This window comes from Rana temporaria, chromosome 13 (assembly GCF_905171775.1).
Source record: "Rana temporaria chromosome 13, aRanTem1.1, whole genome shotgun sequence".
In the NCBI taxonomy this organism is placed as follows: Eukaryota; Metazoa; Chordata; class Amphibia; order Anura; family Ranidae; genus Rana; species Rana temporaria.
Window position 1 is genome coordinate 58,666,544 of NC_053501.1, and position 20,865 is coordinate 58,687,408.

The following is a 20,865-nucleotide window of genomic DNA, read 5'->3' on the forward strand; positions in this document are numbered from 1 at the left end:
TACATGACCCCGGACAAATTATCTAAATTTAACGAAGGACAAACGGGAGAGTGCTGGAGGGGATGTGGATCCCCGGGTACAATGGCTCATCTCTGGTGGAAATGCCCTAAGGTCGAGGAGTTCTGGAAAAATATACTGGGATGTATAGAAGAGATTACAAAAGAAAAAATTAAGTTGGATCCTTGGGTGATATTGTTCCATGGGGGTGAGGAAAAAATCAAAAAAATATAAGAAAACCTTAGTCCCACACCTATTAAATGCCGCCAAAAGGATAATACCGAGAAGATGGCAGGAGATAGACTGCCCCCATACCTGGGAGTGGATAGACTCTGTGGAAGAGACTTACAGAATGGAAGAACTGAGAGAAGAAGTGGCAGGAAATAGTATAGTCCAAGATAAGAAGTGGGACAATTGGAGGGGCTTCAAGAGATCCTGGAGCTATGCAGAAAAACTTAGGGCTGAGACCTAAAGATAAATTAAAAACAGAGTTGAAGGCATCAGGAGATACTTCGGATTGTCTATGGTGAGAAAGGGGGAGGGTGGGGAGGGAGAGGGGGGGAGGGATGAATTGGGATAAGGTAAAGGAACTGAAAAATTTTCTTCTTTTCTGGGAGACTTTAATTAAGTAAATGAAGGAGTAAATACCATAATATATACATAACAAAGAAAAGGGGGGAAAAAAAAGGGAAAAAAAAAAAATGTATATATACATTTACAAATCTTGGAAAGAAATAAGCAAATGTAAGAAAAATAAACTACACTAATGATGCGAAACCTGATCAGAGACGCAAAGGGCTGGCAAACGGAACATGAGCGTATAAACGCACACTCTATGAGGTTGATGTCTGAAGTGAAAAAAAAAAAAAAAAAAAAAGAAGAATCACTCCCTAGGACACACTTAACCTCTTCCTCGCCCCCTAGTGGTTAACCCCTTCCCTGCCAGTGTCATTTACACAGTAATCAGTGCATTTTTATAACAATAATTTGGTCCCAAAATAGCGTCAAAAGTGTCCAGTGTGTCCGCCAAAATGTCGCAGTCACGATAAAATTGCAGATCGCCGCCATAACTAGTAAACAAAATTATAATAAAAATGCCATAAAACTATCCCCTATTTTGTAGACGCTATAACTTTTGCGCAAAACAATCAATATACACTTATTGCGATTTTTTTAACAAAAATATGTAGAAGAATACATATTGGCCTAACTGAGGAAACATTTTTTTTTATATATATATATTTTTGGGGGATTAAAAAAAGTAAAAAAATATTGTTTTTTCTTAAATGTTCGTCTTTTTTTTGTTTATAGCGCAAAAAATAAAAACCGCAGAGGTGATCAAATACCACCAAAAGAACACTGTATTTGTGAGAAAAAAGGACGCCAATTTTGTTTGGGAGCCACGTCACACGACCGCGCAATTGTCAGCTAAAGCGATGCAGTGCCGAATCACAAAAAAATGGCCCGGTCATTGGGCAGCCAAATCCTCCAAGGCTGAAGTGGTTAAGGATGCGATGGGCTCTACATGGCTCCTTGGGGTTAGGAAACGCTTTCAGCTATCCTGGGGCCTCTTATGCCTCGTTTCCACTGAGCGGATCGGTTCGGTACGGTTCGGTTCGGTATGCTTTTTTGGGTGTTTCCATTGTGAAAGCGTGCCATAAAAGCGAACCGTACCGGACCATTCTGGGTCCTGCTTCAGATGTGGGGCCATAGAGAATGGAACGGTTCCATTAGGGCGGACCTACAAATACATCTCACTGATTAGTGGACGTGCTAGGCTTTTTTTCTAAACCTTGCATGGTCCCGGATGGTCCTATTTGCAGTGGAAATGCTCAGCAGAATAGACCGGACCATTCTTACCCGTTCCATTCTAAGTGACCCGAACCGATCCGCTCAGTGGAAACGAGGCATTATTGTTCCACATATGATTGCACATCATTGCATTCCATTTTTTTCATCCACATAACAATAATTTCTGTGCCATACAACCTTACTTGGTCCAGCTAAGCATTCTCTGATTTAATCAATTCAGTTTATGTGCTGTAACTAGCATTAATAGGGACTTCTTCTGTACATTGCATGATTCTGATCAAGTTGTTTATTGTCTCAACAGTTGCCGGTTGAGTGTAGTTTTCCTCAACTATTTTAATGAAGATCTCCTTTAAGGTAGGCTCAGACAAAGTGTTAGCTTCCTGTCTATAGTCTGTGTTCTAAAAAAGCATATATATTTGACTTTGCCCTGAGGTGTGCCTGTAAGACAATAGCTTGTAGCAAAGTAATTAAAGGGACTTTGTCACAAGACATTATGGAGGCTGCCATTTCTAATGTTGACTTTCAATGCTGATACTTTGACTTCAGTGCTGTCATAGCCACTGATCCACAACAGGTATAGAGATAAGGAATTCTGACACTTATTTATAACATGCTGGTATTCAAAAATGCCTCTGCATGACTAACTACCAAATTTACTAGTGAACATGCCAATGATAAGCAGGCACATTTCTTAAGTGCTGACTGACACTGAGGGTTTTCCTGGAGTGAATCATCATTGTCAGAATGTCAGACCACATTTGACCCAAAGGAAAATATTTCTAGGAATTCTCCTAGGCAGCACTTGGCAGAAGTGTTTTCTTCTAAAAGAGATCACATGTCTCTTCTATCAAATTAATATTGTATTCAGACAGCAAAATCTGTAGCTTTCTGGAATATTCTAGGTCTTTTCATTTTATGTAAAGTGTATATAAAGAGAGAAAACAACATAACTATTACCTAAGTAAACACAAATAATTCAGTGTTGCCAACCTACCAGATTGAAATTTACTGGCACAACACCCAAAATTTACTGGCACAGGCAAATTTAACTGGAATTTTACAAAATTACAAAATTACAGTTTTAAGTGCAAATTTCAGTATTTAGGCTACATACAAGTACACTATGCAAATAGCAATGCGATTTAAAGTGGTTGTAAACTGACTTTTTTTACTTTTAACTACAGGTAAGCCTATAACAAGGCTTACCTGTAGGTAAGGAGAATATCTATTCCCCTCGCAATGCCCTGCTGATTGCAGCGGCGCATGCGCAGGGGGGGATCTACGGCGAAAGGACCGGCAGCCGCTGGACCTTGCTGAATTTAAATCTCCCGCGCATGCGCGGGAGTGACGTCATCGCCACTCGGGCCAATCACAGCGCTGGAGCGGTGCTACCCAGGAAGACACGCCGAGTCAAGATGATATCTCGCTCGGCGTGGACCAGGTAAGTTCTACATACCTCGTTCCGAGGTAAGTATTTCATAATGAGCTAATATGCGGTGCATATTAGCTCATTATGACTTTTGCCTTGCAGGAGAATTTTTTTTTTTTTTTATGCAGGTTTACAACCGCTTTAAGGTACATATTAAGGTAAAAAAACATATCTCTGTTATTTTCGATATAATAATAGTCCATCGGTTTCTGTTCCCCATCACCTCCTGCCCCCACCACCATCTCCTGCCCCCACCACCATCACCTCCTTACAGCTCTTGCCACCATCACTTCCTGCCCCCACTACCTCTTGCCACCACCACCTCCTGCCAACTCCTGCCCCCATCATCTGCTGCCCCCATCATCCCTTGTCCCCGCCAGCTCCTGCCAACATCATCTCCTGCTAGCTCTTGCCACCATCACCTCCTGCCCCACCACCACCTGCACCCACCAACTCCTCCCCCAAACACCTCCTGCCCCCACCACCACCTCCTGCACCCACCACCCCCACCTCTTGCCACAATCAGCTTCTGCCAGCTCTTTCCACCATCACCTTCTGCCCCACCACCTCCTGTCACCACCACCTCCTGCCCCAAACACCTCCTGCCCCAAACACCACCACCACCTCCTGCACCCACCACCGCCACCTTCTGCCACAATCACCTCGTGCCCCCACCAGCTCCTGCCACAATAACTTCCTGCCACCATCACCTTCTGCAACCACCAGCTCCTGCCACCATCACCTCCTGCAACCACCAGCTCCTGCCACCATCACCTCCTGCCATCATTACCTTCTGCCACCATCACCTCATCCACATTCTGCCACCATCACCTCATGTCCCCACCCCCTCCACCTCCTGCCACCACCAGCTTCTTTATTACCTTAAAGCAAGGAAGTCTGAGAATGCAGGCTTGCCCTGAGCTGGTCCGCTTCTGCTGTAGATGTTGTCTGGGCAGCTGCTGGGCTCCTCCACTCCGCCTGCTCAGCTACTGCCTCATAGGGCCATGACATCACTCGCATTGCCGCAAGTAGCGCGCCACACAGCCTCTGTCAAATCCGCCACCCCCCCCCCCCCAGGGCGGTCCCGAATACAGGTTTGGATCAGCTTAGGAGTCAGGCAGCTCGCCGGAACTGCGTGTGCGCAGTTCAAACCCGATGGGTCACGGCTATTTTTACAGGCACTTTTGTCCTATGACAGACATTTACGAACAGGGAAAAAATGGCTTGTTTTTACGGGCTGCCTGTAAAAATACGGGCAGTTGGCAACACTGAAATAATTATATCCTACTGAAACCCACAGGGCTTCAAGTATTTATATACATCTATCTGGTTTTCAGCCTATGCATGTGCACCAATTTTTTATAGGATTTGAGAATCTTTACTAAAAAAAAATGGTGCAACTATTCATTTTAATTATAAAATTGAAAAAAACATCTGCACAGTAAACAGAGTGCCCTCTTGTGACACTTCAACATTTCAGAATGGTAATATTGCACACTGCCTAATAGATTTATACAAATCTGATTGCTCTAAATTGATGATATATGAAATCTGATTGGTTGCTATTGTTTATCACAATGTACATCATTAATGGTCTTTGTGTTAATTTCAAATTTAGCACAAATATTTGTGCTGGCTGAGCATTTGTTTTCTTGAACAAACTCTATTGCCACGTACACACAACCGTTTTTAATGTCATGGAAAAAACTACGTTTTTCTCGACGTGATTCTTGTCAAGCCTTGCATACACACGATCATGAAAAAAAAAATGCTCGAGAAAATCGCGGTGACGTACCACACGTACGACAACACTATAAAGGGGAAGTTCCATTCGATTGGCGACACCCTTTGGGCTGATTATGCAAATGTCCCTTCTCATAACCTGCTTCTGAGCATGCGTGTTTTTTTCCCGTCGTTAAAGCCTACACAACCGTTTTTCACGATGTGAAAAACGACGACGAGAAAAAATAGAGCATATTCAAAATTTTTAATGCCCATTTTTCACGTCGAGAAAAATGCTCTGGAGCATACACACGGTCGTTTTTAATGACCAATTTAAAAAGTTGCATTTTTCTTGTCGTGAAAAACGGTCGATTGAATATATAGAAATGCTGAAAGATTTATTATGAACAATATCTGTATTTGTCAGCATTATATTAAAGGTTTTGAAAATTAGTGCTGCCTTTACTGTATTATGTTGAGTAAAGGGTTTGTGGATAAGCCAGTTTCCAAAATTCCTCCATGACATCTATAAATCAGGAGATTTTGACATAATCTCGATTTAAGCGTTTAAATCCTTACGAATGATCTAACACGTTTTCTGATCCAAAGTAAAGCTAACTACAGAAAAGTTTTGGTGGGAGATGAGTAATAACTTTTACTTTAGCAAATAAGTTATACAGTTTGTCTAATAAAATAAGGAGAAAAGCAACTCATAACCTTCTGGCAGTAAGGATCAGTGTAAAATGTTAGTTGTAGATTACTCCCATGCTTCTGTGAAGGGAAAATCCAACCCAATCAAGATTAAATTGGTGTGGCTGACTTTGTTTGGCTAAAATCTTGGCATTAAGAGTTATTTCCATGTTGAGTATTAAAATTAGACAGTAGATCTTGCACACAGCAACAGCAAGGCCATTCTCTTTGTAAAAATAGTAGGCACAGGTGTGTGCAGCCTATGGCATTAGGGTGTGCACCCTAAAGCTCAAACATACCTGTGTGTTTCTACATATATACTGTATGGCCCCGGCACATTGATCTCCCTGCCGGCACAGTGAAAGAGAAGTGTGTAGACACTTCTCTTATGGCAGAGCAGGTAAGAGGAAGAACTTTCTCATCTTCCTGCAGGTACACAGAGTGATAATGCTCATGCGCATGGAGTGATTAGGGTGTGCCCAGGCACACCTGGCACACCCTGTGCGCACACCTATGATAGCAGGGCTGTTCAAAACTGAAAGAAATTGTGGAAAAATGTAGGGATAATATTTTTGCAATATTTTATAAATTAAGAGCACCCATCAGAGCCTGGGATTTAAAGTAAACAGAAAGCCTAAGAAATGAATCTGTTTGAAAATATTGTCCTCCTGTTGCTGCTCACTGAACCACATACATTCAGCACAAACTGCACAATAAATCCCTTTTTTTTTTAACAATTTCCCATCCTGTCACATGACCACAAAGCTCCGGCTCCTCTATGTAGCTGGAAAGTTGCTGTGCCTGGTGGGAGAGAACTCGTTTCCCCTCTGACAGTGCTTAAAGGGGTTGTAAAGGTAAAAAAAAAAATCCCTAAATAGCTTCCTTTACCTTAGTGCATGGGTGCTCAACCTGTGGCTCTCCAGCTGTTGCGGAACTACAATTCCCATGAGGCATTGCAAGCCGCTGACAGGTACAAGCATGTCTCCCAAAGGCTGAGGCATTATGGGAATTGTAGTTTTGCAACAGCTGGAGAGCCACAGGTTGAGCACCCATGCCTTAGTGCAGTCCTCCTTCACTTACCTCATCCTTCGATTTTGCTTATTAAATGTCCTTATTTCTTCTGAGAAATCCTCACTTCCTGTTCTTCTGTTTGCATTGCATTACTTGCATTACTGTGAGGATTTACAGACAGAAGAACAGGAAGTGAGGATTTCTCAGAAGAAATAAGGACATTTAAAAGCAAAATGGAAGGATGAGGTAAGTGAAGGAGGACTGCACTAAGGTAAAGGAAGCTATTTAGGGATTTTTTTTTTACCTTTACAACCCCTTTAAATCAATGCATGCTGGAGGGTGATTCAGTCCCATTGTTGGCTCTCCGCATTACACAGATTTTTGTGAGCTCTGCGGTCATATGACTGCATGGGCAAACTTGAAAAATAAAGGTATTTCAAGTACCATTTACTGTATTCTAAAATGTATGCTGTGTGTATACATTTTAACGTCCCTGGAGGTATGATTTTTGATGCTGAAAGCAGTACATTGTTTTGCATGGGAATTTGGCGTTTTTTATTGTAGGTCTGTAATTCTTAGGAATAACTTGCTTAAATCTGTCCAAACAAGAGTCTAGTAGACATCCCAGGTATAATAAATATAATATATAATATATAAATAAATATAAATTTTGAAGCACAAAATCATAAATTATAATTGAATAAATTACTATAGATAATAACAAATAATAATAATAATAATACTTTTTATTCAACAAATTTGATTCATTAAACACTTGCCGACCGCCGCCTGTAGATATATGTTGGCAGAATGGCACGGCTGCGCAAAGCAACAAACTTGTACGTGCGTCCCTGCCGCAAGCTCCGTGACCGTGCCCGCGGAACCCGCCTTTTTAATGTTCGCCGGTGTCCCACCATCGTGTCATGGAGCTGAAGAACTGGGAGATGCCTATGTAAACAAGGCATTTTCCTGATCTGCCTAGGGACAGGACAGTGATCTTCTGCTCCCTGTCATCGGAAGCAGTGATCACTGTTGTGTCACAGGTAGCCTACCCCCCCCCCACAGTTAGAATCACTCCCTAGGACACACTTAACCCCTTCCACGCCCCCTAGTGGGTAATTCCTTCCCTACCAATGTCATTTACACAGTAATCAGTGCATTTTTATAGCACTGATCACTGTATAAATGACAATGGTCCCAAAACAGCGCCAAAAGTGTCCAATGTGTCTGCCATAATGTCGCAGTCACGATAAAAATCGCAGATCGCCACCATTACTAGTAAAAAAAAAGAATTATTAATAAAAATGACATAAATTTATTCCCTATTTTGTAGACACTTATTGCAAATTTTTTACCAAAAATATGTAGAATAATACATATCAGCCTAAACTGAGAAATAAATTATTTTTTATATATATTTTTGGGGGATATTTATTATAACAAAAAGTAAAAAATATTGGTTTTTTTTTTAATTGTTTGTTTATAGTGCAAAAAATAAAAACTGCAGAGGTTTGTCAGTTAAAACGACATAGTCCCGAATCGCAATAAATGCAGCCAAATCCTCCGGGGCTGAAGTGGTTAATATAATCAATTTAAAAACACTGAAATTTGTCCAAACAAGGGTGCAATATTACAATATTACACTTCATTTCGGTCAGAAATAGTTGTAGGTATGCCAATCGGTTGTCATCTTCAATGTCCACTTTCATACCAGGTGCTCCAGTAAATGAGAATCTTGGGGGCGCTGCCTGACCGCCCGTCAGTTTTTCAGGTGGACCTGACCAGATAACAACAAAAACCTGGGGAATGGCCAGGGAAAAACCAAGCCTACTTACCGACCAGCTTGCAGAAAACCAATTAACCTGTCTAAAGTATGCGTTAAAAACAGGGGTTCAGTCCGCACGCATTTGCAAACGCATGCGTGAGCCACAGAGCCGCGCCAAGGCACCCTGCAATATCTGTGGTCCTAACACTAAACAATGAGCGTCCCCACAGTGGAGGCACATGCATTTTAATGGATAGACAGGGGCAGGTGAACTGAAGGGAAGCCACCCCTCCTTTAAAGGTACAAGAGCACACCAAACACCCAGCATATAGCACAATGGCTGCAAAGGTGTTGGTGCACTGATGGACCAATATAAACACCACAGGTGAAGCATAAACATGTCCACTGCCCCCGTCTATAGCTGGCCATAACAGTAAGTAGCATTGGAAGGCTAAAGCAGATAACAACAAAAACCTGGGGAATGCCCAGGGAAAAACCAAGCCTACTTACCGACCAGCTTGCAGAAAACCAATTAACCTGTCTAAAGTATGCGTTAAAAACAGGGGTTCAGTCCGCACGCATTTGCAAACGCATGCGTGAGCCACAGAGCCGCGCCAAGGCACCCTGCAATATCTGTGGTCCTAACACTAAACAATGAGCGTCCCCACAGTGGAGGCACATGCATTTTAATGGATAGACAGGGGCAGGTGAACTGAAGGGAAGCCACCCCTCCTTTAAAGGTACAAGAGCACACCAAACACCCAGCATATAGCACAATGGCTGCAAAGGTGTTGGTGCACTGATGGACCAATATAAACACCACAGGTGAAGCATAAACATGTCCACTGCCCCCGTCTATAGCTGGCCATAACAGTAAGTAGCATTGGAAGGCTAAAGCAGATAACAACAAAAACCTGGGGAATGCCCAGGGAAAAACCAAGCCTACTTACCGACCAGCTTGCAGAAAACCAATTAACCTGTCTAAAGTATGCGTTAAAAACAGGGGTTCAGTCCGCACGCATTTGCAAACGCATGCGTGAGCCACAGAGCCGCGCCAAGGCACCCTGCAATATCTGTGGTCCTAACACTAAACAATGAGCGTCCCCACAGTGGAGGCACATGCATTTTAATGGATAGACAGGGGCAGGTGAACTGAAGGGAAGCCACCCCTCCTTTAAAGGTACAAGAGCACACCAAACACCCAGCATATAGCACAATGGCTGCAAAGGTGTTGGTGCACTGATGGACCAATATAAACACCACAGGTGAAGCATAAACATGTCCACTGCCCCCGTCTATAGCTGGCCATAACAGTAAGTAGCATTGGAAGGCTAAAGCAGATAACAACAAAAACCTGGGGAATGCCCAGGGAAAAACCAAGCCTACTTACCGACCAGCTTGCAGAAAACCAATTAACCTGTCTAAAGTATGCGTTAAAAACAGGGGTTCAGTCCGCACGCATTTGCAAACGCATGCGTGAGCCACAGAGCCGCGCCAAGGCACCCTGCAATATCTGTGGTCCTAACACTAAACAATGAGCGTCCCCACAGTGGAGGCACATGCATTTTAATGGATAGACAGGGGCAGGTGAACTGAAGGGAAGCCACCCCTCCTTTAAAGGTACAAGAGCACACCAAACACCCAGCATATAGCACAATGGCTGCAAAGGTGTTGGTGCACTGATGGACCAATATAAACACCACAGGTGAAGCATAAACATGTCCACTGCCCCCGTCTATAGCTGGCCATAACAGTAAGTAGCATTGGAAGGCTAAAGCCTTCCAATGACCGCCCGTCAGTTTTTCAGGTGGACCTGACCAGACCCTCCAGTCTCATCTATGGAGCGGTGGGTGTCAATGTATTCCGACATTGGATCCGATCCTATCCACTACAAACGGTACAAACGGATGGGGATCGTTCCCTATCCGTCTGGTGGATCGGATCAGATGGCAGTTGGGTGTAAACAGGCAGGCGGTTCATTTACATCTGAACAGCCCATAGAGGAGGCCACGGGCTGTGTCTGTGTCCACTCTGCATAAGTGGAGCAGATGCAGATCAGCTATCCACCTTCTCAGCGGACATCAGTGGACAGATTCCCTGCTGAGGAGGTGGATTCCAACTAAGGCGTGCCATGTGTAAGGGGCATTAGCAATATAAGTTAATATTTAATTAAAAAAACTTTGATTTTTTTTTAATTCTTTATTTTAGTAGTTTTTTTCTTTCACAAAGATAATCATAATACGACTTTGCAGGTAATCCATCGTATTCAACAGTTCTACTTATTTAACTTTTAAACACTTTTTATTTTGCATTTACCTTAATCACTCTTTACAAAAACCGAAAACGTTTAAATTCTCCTATCCCTGGTTTATCACATTCAGCCTAGGTTCACACTGCTGCGAATTCAAAATCGCGGTAAAATGCGCGATTTTACCGCGATTTCGCGGCTGCGATTTTGCCACGATTTTGCTGTGATTTCGGCCGCAATTTAATGTAAATCGCGGCCCGAAATCGCAAAAAGTAGTACAGGAACTACTTTTTGAAATCGCAGATGCGGCGTCGCACTGATTAGGACAGTGCCATTGCCGACAATTGCCGCCGATTTGAGATGCGATTTGACATGTCAAATCGCATCTCAAATCGTTCCAAATCGTACCCAGTGTGAACCAGGGCTAAACTTTATTTTGTTTTGATCTATTCTGATACTATATCTTTGTTACATTGCTATCCACCTGGATCCCATCCTGGTTACCCCCCTCCCCCAGAGAAAGAAATAAACCTGGCAATCTTAGGACAGTAAAATAATAAACAGATAAAAAGAGAAGAAAAAAATAAATAATAAAAAAAAGTGAATAGATCTGTCGGTATTTATACTCCTGCTCCCTTGTGCTCATAGTGAGATTTTCAATTTGTTGGACTTCTGTTATTTTTACCATCCAGTGAGCTCTAGTTGGAGAGACATTGCTTTTCCAGAGAACTGGAATACATGATTTCGCTGTTGTAAGCAAATGTCTCAACAATGAATTTGCAGCAGGGTAATCTCCAAGAGACCCATCTATAATTTCTTCCACTGTTTCTGAGACTATTTTCCAGAAATCCTTTATTTTTTGTACTTCGGAGAAAGTGACCCCCAGCTACCTTTCCCATGCCTGTATATAGCCCTTCTGTGGGGCTTTCAAAACGGTCACATGACATACAGCATCGATAATGCATGTCTCACTGATTCTCCCTTTAAACATAACTTTTCAAACTTAGAAGGTATGGCTATTTCTCTCGTTCGCATGGTGATTGATCTAAGAAAAGCATTTAACTGCATTCTCCTAAATGGATCCAGTATTTCCAAAAACTCACAATCAATCTCTTCTCTAGACATTACTTGATTATCTACCGTAAAATGTATAAGTCTACTTTTGCCCTGTTGTTTTAGATTATAAAAACTTTTATCTTTTAAACCGGGTTCAAAAGCTGGGTTACCCACAATTGGAGTCATCGGGCTTAAGGAGGGTCGACATTTTAACTTTTTAAATGTCTTTTTAACAGAGCTAAGTGTCGCACCCACCGTCGGATGTTGCTTCACTGCTTGCGGTATGGCCGTGCTCATAACCCAGATTAACCCCTCCAAGGGTAGCTCTGATATTGCTTGTTCCATGTGTACCCATGGTTTGTCTTTTTGAGATGAGCACCAATCCAGCACCCTTGTTAAAGCGGGAGTTCACCCATTTATTGAATTTTTGCCCTTGTCCCCTTAGATTCCTGCTCGTTCGGTCTAGGGGAATCGGCTATTTGTATTAAAATATGATCCGTACTTACCCGTTTTCGAGACGCATCTTCTTCCGTCGCTTCCGGGTATGGGTCTTCGGGAGCGGGCGTTCCTTCTTGATTGACAGTCTTCCGAGAGGCTTCCGACGGTCGCATCCATCGCGTCACTCGTAGCCGAAAGAAGCCGAACGTCGGTGCGGCTCTATACTGCGCCTGAGCACCGACGTTCGGCTTCTTTCGGAAAATCATGACGCGATGGATGCGACCGTCGGAAGCCTCTCCGAAGACTGTCAATCAAGAAGGAACGCCCATTCCCGCAGCCCATACCCGGAAGCGACGGAGAGGATGCATCTCGTAAACGGGTAAGTACTGCTCATATTTTAAAACAAATAGCCGATTCCCCTAGACAAAACGAGCAGGAATCTAAGGCTAAAAAGTGCCCTCTAAGGGTGAACCCCCGCTTTAAATGTATTGCCTCGTAGTAGCCCTCCGGGTCTGGGAATCCCTCTTCTCCTTTTGCTTTTGGTAAAGTCAGGGGGCCTGATTCCCAAAAGAGATACGCAGACTTAACTGCTGTTCAGTCTGTGCCTAACTTTGGAAACGATTCTCAAAAGGCTTTTTCCAAAGTTAGGCAGAAAATCTGACATGTGTAAGACACTTACACGGTCAGATCTTAGGATGCAGTACCGCATCCGCCACTGGGGGCATTTCTCATTGAAATGCAGCTTTGCGTATGCAAATGAGGACTTAAGCAGATTCTCAAAGCATTTCATCATTGTGATTTCTGCGTAAGTTCCAAATTTGCTTGCGCAAAACTAGGGCTGGTTTTATAATGTGTAAAGTTAGTCACACCTTGTAAAGGCCCATTCAAGCGACGGCATTTGGTATGCATTCCTGAGGGAGAACTCCACGGCAATTTTTAAATTCAAAACCGGCATGGGTTCCCCCCCCAGGAGCATACCAGGCCCTTAGGTCTGGTATGGGTTGTAAGGAGACCCCCCCTACGCCGAAAAATCGATGTAGGGGGTCCCCCTACAATCCATACCAGACCCGTATCCAAAGCACGCTACCCGGCCGGTCAGGAATGGGAGTGGGGATGAGCGAGCGCCCCCCCTCCTGAGCCGTGCCAGGCCGCATGCCCTCAACATGGGGGGGTTGGGTGCTCTGGGGCAGGGGGGCGCACTGCGGGCCCCCCCACCCCAGAGCACCCTGTCCCCATGTTGATGAGGACAGGACCTCTTCCCGACAACCCTTGCGGTTAGTTGTCGGGGTTTGCGGGCGGGGGCTTATCGGAATCTGGGAGTCCCCTCAAATAAGGGGGCCCCCAGATACCGGCCCCCCACCCTAAGTGAATGGATATGGGGTACATCGTACCCCTACCCATTCACCTGGAGGCAAAAAGTAAAAGTTAGTAAACACACAACACAAGGGTTTTTAAAATAATTTATTATTCTGCTCCGGATGCCCCCCCTGTCTTCTTTATTAGCTCTATTACCAGGGGGGGCTTCTTCTTCCACTCTCCGGGGGTCTTCTTCCGCTCTCCGGGGGTCTTCTCCGCTCTCCGGGGGGGGTTTCTTCTTCTGCTCTCCGGGGGGGGCTTCTCCGCTCTCCGGGGGTCTTCTTCTATCTTCTCCCCTCTTCCGCTGTTGACTCGGCGAACCCCGGTTCTTCTCCAGCTGTCCGGTGCCTTCTTCTTCAGCGCTGGCTGCCTGCTATCTTTGTGTGTTAGCTCAATTTCTAACAGGCAGCCGGCGCGGTCTTCTGTGACGTCAGGTTCTTCTTCTCCCCTCTTCCGATGTTGCCTCGTCGCCTCTTGTCACTGTAATGATGGAAGCGCGCCTTGCATCCCATTTATATAGGCATCACCGTCCCATCATGCTCCGGCAGGTACCCACGTGGTGGGTGCCTACCCACGTGCACCCACCACGTGGGTACCTACCGGAGCATGATGGGACGGTGATGCCTATATAAATGGGATGCAAGGCGCGCTTCCATCATTACAGTGACAAGAGGCGACGAGGCAACATCGGAAGAGGGGAGAAGAACAGAAGAGAAGAAGGTGACGTCACAGAAGACCGCGCCGGCTGCCTGTTAGAAATTGAGCTAACACACAAAGATAGCAGGCAGCCAGCGCTGAAGAAGAAGGCACCGGACATCTGCAGAAGAACCGGGGTTCGCCGAGTCAACAGCGGAAGAGGGGAGAAGATAGAAGAAGACCCCCGGAGAGCGGAGAAGCCCCCCCCCCGGAGAGCGGAAGAAGACACCCCCCCGGAGAGTGGAAGAAGACCCCCGGAGAGCGGAAGAAGAAGCCCTCCCTGGTAATAGAGCTAATAAAGAAGACAGGGGGGGCCTCCGGAGCAGACTAATAAATTATTTTAAAAACCCTTGTGTTGTGTGTTTACTAACTTTTACTTTTTGCCTCCAGGTGAATGGATAGGGGTACGATGTACCCCATATCCATTCACTTAGGGTGGGGGGCCGGTATCTGGGGGCCCCCTTATTAAAGGGGACTCCCAGATTCCGATAAGACCCCGCCCGCAGACCCCGACAACCAACGGCAAGGGTTGTCGGGAAGAGGTCCTGTCCTCATCAACATGGGGACAGGGTGCTCTGGGGTGGGGGGGCCCGCAGTGCGCCCCCCTGCCCCAGAGCACCCAACCCCCCCATGTTGAGGGCATGCGGCCTGGCACGGCTCAGGAGGGGCGGGGGGCGCTCGCTCGTCCCCACTCCCTTCCTGACCGGCCGGGTAGCGTGCATTGGATACGGGTCTGGTATGGATTGTAGGGGGACCCCCTACGTCGATTTTTCGGCGTGGGGGGGTCTCCTTACAACCCATACCAGACCTAAGGGCCTGGTATGCTCCTGGGGGGGGGGAACCCATGCCGGTTTTTTCTTTGAAAATTGGCATGGAGTTCTCCCTCTCAGGAATGCATGCTGAGCGACGCTGTCATTTTTATTTATAATTATTTGTTTTCCCGGCGCGTATTTTTTTTTTCACCCGTCGCAACTTTAGTGTCCCGTCGCAATTCTCAAAGCCGCCCGGCGTTAATTACGTTCACGCGCTGCACGTCGAGAAAATGACGTCACACGCATGCGCAGTACCGCCTCATTTAAATTTTAAACGCCCCCCGGAGAGGAGGACCGCCTTGCGACGGCGGCACTTAAGTTACACGGCCTGAAATTTCTAGGTAAGTGCTTTGAAGATCGGGCACTTAGGTAGAGATTTTAAGTCAGTGTAACTTAACTGCTGAAAGTTAAGTTAGGCAGCTTTTTTGAGAATTTGGCCCAGGATGTCTCTACGGATTCTAGCAGATTTTCCAGCCCATATAAACCTCGCAAATCTTGTTTTCAAATCCCTCAAATAAAAATGTTGATTTTTGACTATTAAGCTAAGGCCAGTGGCAGCAACTTTTTCTTATTAGACACTCTGGCTTCCTATTTTGTAGTACTGCACACTTAGTTAACTTACTGTTCTTCTGTCACAAGGCTTGGTTCCCGTGTAGGGACTAACTGCAAACAATTTGCTCTTTGCTTCTCTATGTGACTGAGATTTTATTTTTGAAGTTAAAGAGAATTAAAAAAAAATAACAAACATGTTATACTTACCTGCTGCATGCAATGGTTTTGCACAGAGCAGCCATGATCCTCCTCTTCTGGTGTTCCCCTTTGGTGCTCATGGCTCCTCCTCCCTGCCAAGTGCCCCCATATTTGTAAGGATCCCAAGGATTGTATTTGTGTCAGAAAGACACGTGGTGTATGCCTATAGATAGCCCCTGCTCTCTCCTCACAAGCTGTGACTGACAGCAGCAGAAGCCAATGGCTCCTGCTGCTGCCTATATGTCCATTGAGGGGAAAAGAGAGCAGAGATATACACTGTTATTGTGCACAGAGCTGGATTAACATCAGGCTCAGGTATGTAGGAGGGATGGGGGGGGGGAGTGTGGAGAGGAGCTACATATAAAGTTTTTTTTTTACTTTATACATAGAATGCATGAAGGTAAAAAAACTTCTACCTTCACAACCACTTTAATAGAGGGCATAGAATAGCCATACTGTAGATATAAGATTAACAGTTCCTGATCTACTGTAACTGTTTTGGGGTAGACTGAGTGATCAGGGTTATATGTCAGGGTCAAGGCTGTCTGTATGTGGCTCTTTCCTCAACTCTCCTTAGACATAAACCTATGTGTTCAGCTAAGCCAGGCTTATGCATTTATGGTGTGCTCTAATGAAAGCTGAAGGACAGCTGGATCATGCCCTTGCTAGATGATCAATCTTCTTCTTTACCACATATCCCTATGTAATATTTATGAGCTTCCACAGCTTTGCAGTATTCTCTAGTTTGACATTAAAGTGTCAAAATGTAAAATCATATATTCCACACTGAATTTCAGTTATTTTTCTCTTACTTCTATTAAGATGAACAATTTTGAAATTTGTAAATTTACTTTGTGAAGATCCCCACACAAATTTACTTCTTTGAATTTGGTGACACATATTTACTATGCCCTGTGAGTATCTCCTGCTGTGTCACACATCTCACAGAGCCTGCCTTTTTAAAATTTATCTAAACTCGCTGCTGGCACCACCAACTGTGGACGCAGTTTAATATTGAAACGCTTCTTAACTTTATTATGTGGCTGTGTGTCTTCTTCAGAAACCTTAGATTAAATAGTTCCCTTCCAATGCTAGAGTCACTGCTTAGATATCTATATGTAGGGGAGAATACAGTTACTTGAAAAAGTATTCATACCCCTAGAAATTTTCCACATTTTATCATGTTACAACCAAAAATGTAAATGTATTTTATTGAGGTTTTATGTGATAGACAAAGTGACACATAATTGTGAAGTGGAAGGAAAATGATAAATGGTTTTAAAAATTTGTTACAAATAAATATGTGAAAAGTGTGGCATGCATTTGTATTCAGCCCCCCTGAGTCATAACTTTGTAGAACCACCTTTCGCTGCAATTACAGTTGCAAGTCTTTTTGGGGATGTCTATACCAGCTTTGCACATCTAGAGAGTGACGTTTTTGCTCATTCTTCTTTGCAAAATAGCTCAAGCTCTGTCAGATTGGATGGAGAGCATCTGAACAGCAATTTTCAAGTCTTGCCACAGATTCTCAATTGGATTTAGGTCTGGACTTTGACTGGGCCATTCTAACACATGAATATGCTTTGATCTAAACCAATGGTCATCAACCCGGTCCTCAGGGCTCACCAACAGGCCAGGTTTGCAAGATAACTGAAATACATCAGAGGTGATACCATTGGCTGCTCAGTGATTGCAGTATTATAGTCTGCATCTCCCCAAAGTAATACATAAAATATGGCTTGTTATGCCCTGTACACACAATCATTATTTTTTTCGAACAGGATAAACTCCGACGGAATTTTCCATCAGAATTCCATTCAAGCTGTCTTGCATACACACTGTCATGCCAAATTCCGGCCATCCAAAATGCGGTGACGTACAACACGTACAACGGCACTATAAAGGGGAGGTTCAAATCCAACGGCGCTACCCTTGGGGCTGCTTTTGCTGATCTCGTGTTACCACGTGTTAGTAAAAGTTTGGTGAGAGACAATTTGCAATTTGCAACTTTTCAATTTTCGTGCTTTTCAGATCGTTTTCTGCTGTTCAGTTGGTGCTTGTGGGTTTGTATCTGTCTTTCAGGGAGTGTAGTCAGGTCGTATCTGTTTTTCAGTGTGTCCTTGTCCGCTTGTTTCTGTTTTTCAGGTCGTTCTTCATAGGACTTTCTGTTCCTCAGTGCGTTCTGTTTAGTTCGTTCTGACCAGCCGACCTTTTTCTAGCCATGTTGCAAGTACGTTCTCATCATAGAGTTTGTGCTGCGTATGGGCTTGGTGTTGGGGTTAATGCTTTGATCCAAGCTCAATTCATGAACAGGGTGAGGAGGAGTTCATGGATGAAGAGTTGGTTGCTCCAGCGTGACCAATTCTGTCATATGCCTCTGCTGCGGGAAATCCAGGAGAATAATCCTGATGACTTCAGGAATTATCTCCAGATGACGGACCCCGTTTTTCACCGTCTGTTGGATTTTCTGTCCCCCTATATCACGAGGCAGTTCACTGTGATGCGACAAGCCATGACTGCCGAGCAGAGGCTAGTCGCCAGGTTGAGACTGGGAGAAGTCTGCAGGACCCAAAGTTCTCAACAGGCATCTCCCCTCAGTCTCTGGGGATCATTATACTAGAGACCTGTTCTGCCATCATCCAAGTCCTGCAGAAGGACTATATTAAGGTAAGTTTTCTCCTTTAACATTACATTCTATGTATTTAATGTTTGCTAATGTATTGTATTTCTTTCATCTTTTTCTAATTACATGATTGTAATATGCTGTGAATGTCCCCTTTGTCCCCATGCATGCTGTAAGCTTTTAATGGTTATTTTTTGGCCTACATGCATATTTCCCTTCACTAACCTCTCCAGCATGCTATCCTGAGCCCATAAACACCCAGCCTAGTCAATTAACGATGCATTTTGTCAGCTCCATTGTAGTGCTTTTCCCTAAACACCCCCTAAAATGTGTACAAATGTTATTGTTTTCATTAAATTCAGGCAGAGTGGCAGATGCTTATTTATGTGGTCCCAAACTCATCTTGAACCCCCCCCCCCCCATAAAATGTGTACAAATCTTTTTGTCCTCATTAAATTCAGGCAGAGTGGCAGAGGCTTTTTTTTGAGGTCCCAAACTCATCTTGAACCCCCCTCCCCTAAAATGTGTGCAAATGTTTTTGTTCTCATTAAATTCATGTAGAGTGGCACAGACTTTTTTATGGGGTGAGGAATCTGATAAGTGGACCTTATATTTTTTACTTTAAATACTCCTTAAAATAAATGTTATACTGATGTTGGCTAAGAATGTTTTTGTATAATCAGGTTTCAATGTTATGTGTAAAAGTACAATTTTTTTTTTCTTGTTTGACTGCACAGTTTACTTCCACACCACAGGAATGGCAGACTGTGGCTTCCCAATTTGCTGAGCGGTGGTACTTCCTCAACTGCGATGGGGCAATAGACGGGAAGCGTGTCTGCATCATGCCACCACAGCATTCGGGGTCGTACTATTATAATTATAAAGGTTTTAATAGTATTGTGTGGATGGCGGTGGTATCGGCACAGTATGAATTTCTGTATGTGGGCGTGGAGAAGAATGGCCGGATGTCCGATGGTGGAGTCTTCGCACGAACAGAGTTTGCCCAACGTCTCCAGACTGGTGGCCTGGCACTGCCACCTGATGAAGATAATGTTGAGGGCCTTCCATCTGTTTTTATCGGTGATGAAGCTTTCGGGCTGGGACCACATCTGATGAGGCCTTTCCCCCTGAGGACCCTCACCCCGGCATGCGCCGTCCGTGTACATATCCCAGTGTGCTTTGCGCCAAAGTACGGCGCAAGGACGTATTGGTTTCGATGTGAACGTAAATTACGTCCATCCCTATTCACAGACGACTTACGCAAACGACGTAAAATTTTAAAATTTTGACGCGGGAATGACGGCCATACTTAACATTACTAGTCCAGCTATTTGATGGAATTACATTTACGACTGAAAACGCCTTACGTAAACGGTGTATCTTTACTGGGACGGGCAAGCGTACGTTCGTGAATAGGCATATCTAGTCATTTACATATTCTATGCCGAACTCAACGGAAGCGCCACCTAGCGGCCAGCCTAAATATTGCACCCTAAGATACGACGGCGCAGGCTGTCGTATCTTAGCTAGGTTTAAGTGTATCTCAGTTTGAGAATACACTTAAACTTAGGACTGATACGCCAGCCTAACTCTCTCTGAATCTAGTTAACTGTGTGCATCTTCAAGATTTGGCTTGGAAAAATACAAGAACATTTAGAAAATTAGTGCACAAAAACTTTAAATGGTGGCATTTTGAATATATTTATATTCTCCCCAACACATCAATCATGTTCTTAATTTGTTGGTCCAAAAAATGTTGTTTCTTCCTAATGATGTCTATTTCCCGACTCAAAACCATGAGGTCCTGGATTAGGATTTGTGCACTTGCACTTGTAAAAAGAGGAGATTGTTCTTCAACAACCAGCACATCACCTAAAAAAAAATACACACCATGTATTATAAATATGCAGGCCTACATATATTACCTGAATCTGTGGTGACAGACACTGACCTGTTGTGGTGACAATTTCGCTTACTTCCTCCACCTCTCCTTCCTCCACATCCTGAGGTTGGGGTTCCCTCTGTTCTTTCCGAGGTGTGGAGTTCCTGGTGTCCTCTGAGTGATGTCCTCCAAGTCTTTGCTCCCCTATGTGAATGAAACAAAGGGTATACTTAGGACTCAAATATTTGAGGCCAGAAATAGGAATATGAAACATTGCTTGGAAGTGGGGTACAATTGTCTATTTTGGCAGAGTTCCAAGCTGAAAACATGATTTTTTCCTTACCAAAGATGGAATACTTACCTTTTGTGGACAAGTTTCACACATGGAGACACGGTCACCCCAAGTATCCACTGGAGCACCTGTGTGGGACACCCTATAAAGGTTGTTCTGGTGTCCCACACTAGTGCTCCAGAGTCCAGATGTGTAAACAGCTGCTGTGTGTCCTCTCCTTTTCACTGAATCTATAGTTTGCATTTCATTCTAGTTACAAACACATCTAGACAACTATTTTATAAAC